The sequence below is a fragment of the Papio anubis genome, chromosome 11, assembly GCF_008728515.1.
Source record: "Papio anubis isolate 15944 chromosome 11, Panubis1.0, whole genome shotgun sequence".
In the NCBI taxonomy this organism is placed as follows: Eukaryota; Metazoa; Chordata; class Mammalia; order Primates; family Cercopithecidae; genus Papio; species Papio anubis.
Genome location: NC_044986.1, coordinates 67,367,077 through 67,373,076, shown reverse-complemented (window position 1 = coordinate 67,373,076; position 6,000 = coordinate 67,367,077).

The following is a 6,000-nucleotide window of genomic DNA, read 5'->3' as shown; positions in this document are numbered from 1 at the left end:
CAGCTCACAACCCTGTCAGCCGAGAAGGCAACTTCTTCTCTTGCTTCAGCTCAAGAGTTGCCTCCTCTAGAGAGCTGGTCCTCATTTTCCTCTGGCCTCCCCCCAGGCAGAGCTGCCCACTGCCTCCTCGAAACCCCCACAATCCCTTCGGCCTGGGACACTGTGGACACAGGCTGCAAGGGGTGGGGCTCGTCTTAGTGCACCCAGGTCCCGGCACGGGCCTGAAGTTCAGTACCTGTCCACTGAGGATTGAAAGGTCTCCCCTAACTCAGGACTGAACCTTGGCTGAGTCCCAGAGAATGGGTCTGGTTTCCTGAGGTGGCCCTGCCCCCTTCTGGTGGACAGAAGTGTTGCAGGGAGGGTGGGAAGCAAGTTGGCCCAAGTCCAAGTCTACTTCCTTCATGGAGCAGAGCTGGGAACTGGGTTCCCTAGGGGAACCTACACAGAAACATGCAGAACCTGTTGCCATGAGCCTTTCCAACCTCTTCAGTGCTCTCAGGTCTTCGCTTAGAGAAGCACACCACACCCTCGCAGACCGGCTGGCCTTTGCTCAGTCACCTTCTCTGCCCGGGTGCCCATCCAGGTCATCCCCCGCGCCCGATCTTGCCTCTGCCTGGCCAGCTCCTAATGAATCTTCAAGCTTACTCTAAGCACCCCCTCCAGTGTGAGTGCTTCCCATGTGTAGACTTACTGTCACTCCACTGCAGCCTGGCCTCACGGGCTCTGTTAGAGCACTTGTCACCTGTAGCATTGGTGTGATCATCTCTTTCCCTAGATCAGAAGGTCCCTGAGAGAAGACGGCAGGGACACACTAAGAACTGAAGTCATGTGTCGAGTCTCTACCACTATTGCCAAAAGCTCCTCTGCCCTTCTCTGACGGGAAGGCAGTCTGGCCCATCAGAGAGGAAAAGGTGGCCGGTTCTGCCTCCCTAAGGAGGAAACTGGAACTTACCATTTCTAATGTCTAGACCTGTGCTGCCCAACAGGGTAGCAACTAGTGACTTGTGGCCATTAAGAACCTGAAATATGCCCTGTGACTGAGGAATTTATTTTGATATTTTATTTCGTTTCAATTCATTTTGATTTACATTTAAACGCTGATAAACAATTTGACATGTAAATCTACTTTTTCAACCATAAATTTTATGAAATCTAAATGCAGATCAAGTGTTTCCAATAAAAATTTAGTGTTCCAATTAAGGTGTGCCATAGGGTAAAATACACAGTGGATTCTGAAGACTTATATGAAAAAAGGGAATGTAACAGCTCAATTTTATATCAGTTACATGTTGAAATGATAACATTTTGGATATATTGGGTTAAATAACATTCAATAAATTAAAAGCAATTTCATATATTTCTCTTTACTTTTTAAGAATGTAGCTATCTGGCCGGGCACGGTGGCTCATGCCTGTAATCCCAGTGCTTTGGGAGGCCAAGGCAGGTGGATCACCTGAGGTCGGGAGTTCGGGACCAGCCTGACCAACATGGAGAAACCCTGTATCTACTAAAAATACAAAATTAGCCAGGCGTGGTGGTGCATGCCTGTAATCCCAGCTACTCAGGAGGCCTAGGCAGGAGAATCGCTTGAACCCAGGAGGCAGAGGTTGCAGTGAGCCGAGATTGTGCCACTGCACCCCAGCCTGGGAACAAGAGTGAAACTCCATCTCAAAAAAAAAAAAAAAAAAAAAATGTAGCTATCGGGAAGTGTAAACTCACATGCAGAGCCTGCATTTGTGGCTCCCGTTATATTTCTATTGGCCAGTGCTACAGTGGACCAGGGCCCCACCCTCAGTACTCCCGGTATTTGAGGCTGAACAGCTCTTCCTTGTGAGGGGCTGTTGCATGCACTGTAGGATGTTCAGCAGTGTCCTTGATTCACTCACTAGATAAGAGCAGCACTGCCATCCCCAGTTGTGACAACCAAAAATGTCTCCAGACCTTGCCACCTATTCCCTGGGGGACAAATTCACTGCCACCCCGATAGAAAGCCACCGCTCTGGGCCCTTCTGATGGGCAGTCGTCACAGTCCCCTGTGAGAGATGGGTGGAAAGAGCCAGGGATGCAGGGAGGGGAGCAGCAGCCCTGGGCAGCTCTGTGGGCCCAGGAAGGGGGCCAGAGGTGGCTGGTTTCAAGGTTCACAGGACAGGGGCCTGACCCTGCTATCCTGATCCACAAGCTCTGGGGCCGATGCCCTGGGAGAACTGCAGAGAGGGCCCCTGAGGAGCAGCCTTGGTTGCCAAGGGATGGGGCCCTCCCTGGGGGCACCTGCATAGAAGGCTGGCGGCTCAGAGAGCTGCCACCCCTGGGCAGCAGCCTGGGAGACTTTCCCTGAGCAGAGGCACAACAGGATCTGATGGCGGCAGCCTGCGCAGCAAAGGCAAGGACAGCAGTGGGGAGAGGCAGCGTGGCTCTGGGTTCCTTGGGAGTGGAAGCCCTCCTTTGGGACTGGGAAAACCCTAGGGTTCATGAACCATTTAGAGAGATGGGGTAGGAGGCCCCCAAGTGTAGATTGTATATCCAGCCCATGGCGGGGCACGGGGGTTCTACCACATTCTAGTTTGAGACGATTTAAGTAACATTGCTTGCATCCCAAAGGTGTGGAGCACTTATCTCTGCAACGATCATCGTGATCTCTCCCTCCCCACCTTCCCAGAACCTGACACAGAGCTTGGCAGGTAGAAATAAAAGTATAGTTGAGGAAGGAAAGGAAGGAGGGAGGGAAGGAAGGGAACGTGGCTTTGGTCGTTATGCAACTGGGAGACAGTGCATGAAGCAGATAGGCACCGGAATTGTGAATGTTAGAAGCTTAGAATGGGAAGGGATCTAAAGGCTATCTTGTCCAAAGCTCTGCCCCATACACACAGCAGTCTCCACAGCAGCCCTAACAGGATCCGCAGATTCAATAGCAGCCATCAGCACTGCGGAGCTCCTTGCCCTTCCCTGGAGGCCCATCCCGTGTGTGACAGGCATGACTGGTTCAAAGTTTTTCTAATCCACTGACAAATATTAGAACTAAATAGAGAGTTTATCAGCATGACTGGAGATAAGACACCATATCAAAATCCACACTTCTCCTGTATACCTGCAAAGGCCAATTAGAAATGTAATGAAGCAATCATCCCGTGCACAGCAGCCAACTCTAACTATAAAACACCTGAGAATAAACTGAACGAGACATGTCCAAATCCTGCATGAGGAACACAGTAAAACTTTACTGAAGGGCATAGAGAAGGCCTGAATAAATGGGGTGATATATCATGCTCCAAGATGGAAAGACCTGATAATATGAAGATGTCAATTCTTCCCCAAAATTCAATGCATTCGCAATCAGAATCCTAAAGGGATTTTTATAGAACTTGACAAGCTGATTTTCAAGCCCATCTGAAAGAGTAAACAAGCGAGAAGAGGCAAGAACACTTTGAAGAAGAAAAATGAGATTGGACTTGACGTACCAGATATCAAAATGAACTATAAAGCTAGAGAAATTAAAACAGGATGGAGTTGATGGATCAAAGGAACAGAACAAAGAACCCAGAAACCAAGCTATGGGGATTATGGGACATTAGCGTATTACAAAAGTAGCATTTCCAATCAGTGACGAAAGGATGGCCTATTCTTTGTATTTAAAAAATAGTATGAGATTATTGTTTATCTATTCGGAAATAAAATAATTGTTACTTTTCTTATTCTTATTATATCTCATATCATACCCAAAAGTAAATTCCAAAGAGATTAACAAATCTTTTACCAACTTTTTATCAACTGAAAAAGTACTAAGAGGCAATAGAGACAGCTATTTGTTAATCTTGAGGTGAGAAAGTCCTTCCTAAGCAAAACCATAAGGAAACCATAAAGGAAAAGTCAGGCAGACTGGGCTATCTAAGAACTAAACATTTCTTTATGTCACCAAGCTAAAAACCAAATGAGATTCGGAGAAAATATTTACAATGTAGATAATCAACAAGGGGTTGTAATTCTACAAACCAATAACAAAAGGACAACCTTTAATTAAGAAGAAAAAAAAAGCAGGTTAGGATGGGGAGGGAGGAGAGCTGAGTAAGTAAGCACGAACGAGCAGGTTATCACTCAGTCCTGCTGGGGACCCTTGGAGCGATGGTGTAAACACATCAAAATCCTTCCACTGAGGGGTAAGGAAGTGGATATGCATCCACCAACCCCCATCCTACATTGGTTGAGAGTAGGGTCTTAACTCCCTGTCACCTGCAGCCTGTCCAGCATGTGGGCAGAGCATGTTCGATGGGCAGAGAGGGGCAGAAAGTCTTACTCTTGAAGGTCACCTTCAAGGTGGGGTTGAGAGGATACAGGGGGCAGTGCCAGACACTCAACATGAAATGTCTCATTTAATCATTACAACCTCACACAAGGCTGCTATTGTTATTATCCCCATTTTACAGTGGAGGACACTGATATTGCAAAAGGTTAAGTAACTTGCTCAAGATCCCACAGTTAAGCAGGCGGAGGAGCCAGACCTCAGGGCAGACACTGCCTCCAGAGGCCGTGGTGACCTCTGCCTGGCGACCTGGGGTGGGTACAGAGCAGGGTGGCAGAGGGGGTTTTTACCTTTCTCTTTATACCAACCATATGGGCCCACCTTTTTTTTCTTTCTTTTTTTACTATCAGTACATGCTCCTTCTATAATTCGAAAAAAAGCTTTTATAAACCTTTTTAGATCCTTAGCATGGGACCTGGCAAAAGATTATACTACATAAATGTTAGTGTTTCAGGGTTGTCACTGTTGAACAATATTTCTTGAATACAGTTTATAGGGTGCTAAGTAGCTATCTCAGCTCCCTGCAGAAATACACAAACATGAATTTGGGAAACATTTGTTGAGAACGTATTAAGTACGGGGCAGATTTCCAGATGCCCTGGGGGATTCAAAGATATGTCATTCTTCACCCTTCAGCAAGGGAAAAAGGAAATGAAGCACTGAGGAAAGAGACCTACAGGGTGGGCAGGAATCGAGCGGGTTCAGCAGTGAAGGCTCCCAGGCAGGAGTGGGATTCCTGGGAAGCAAATAAAGTCTGAGCCTCAGGGGCCTTCACCTGATGGGTCCTACCTAGGAACCAATATGGTCATACGCTTTTGCAAAATTTTCTAAAGAAAGATAGTTTCAGTGTAGGCCCAGTGACTAGGTCAGGCCCAGTTTGTTTTTCCACTCCAACTTTCCCCATGTCACAACCCTCCCGTTGGGTGGTGTCAGAGTAGATGCCGGGCATGTGAGCTGACCTGGCGGAGGGCCAGGTGAGTTGAGGATACACTTCATTTGGGTTTAGAGGGATACATTTATGCCATTCTCTGTCACTACCATATCTAAGTTTGTTGCTAGCCATCATGGTTATAGAAGTGCCTTCTAGGAACATACACACTTATAAGATATGTCCCATGGCCTCTGGCAGAGAAAGATGGGTAACGCAGGGAAACAAGGCTCCATATGTACAGAGCTGGCATCGGACCTCTGGAAAATTCTCCCAGTTATCAGGTGTGCAATATTTCTAAGCAGACAGTTTCATTTTCATCAACAGCTAGTCAAAATAGATGGTCCCTCTTATTAGGAGTATTCTTTTCTTTTTTTTAAAAAAAAAAAAAAAAAAAAAACAGATTCTCACTCTGTCACCCAGGCTGGAATGCAGTGGCGAGATCTTGGCTCACTGCGACATCCACCTTCTGGGTTCAAGCAGTTCTCCTGGTTCAGTCTCCCAGGTAGTTGGGATGACAGGCACCCGTCACCACATCTGGCTAATTTTTGTATTTTTGATAAAGACAGGGCTTCGCCAACATGGTGAAGCTGGTCTTGACCTCCTGACCTCAAGTAACCTACCTGCCTCAGCCTCCCAAAGTGCTAGGATTACAGCGTGGGCCTGGCCAATAAATATTCCTAATAATGTAACATATTCAATGGTAAATACACTATCACTTTTTTCTTTTTTTAATTGCACAAAAAGAATGTATCAGAATTTCACCTTTCATTAGGTC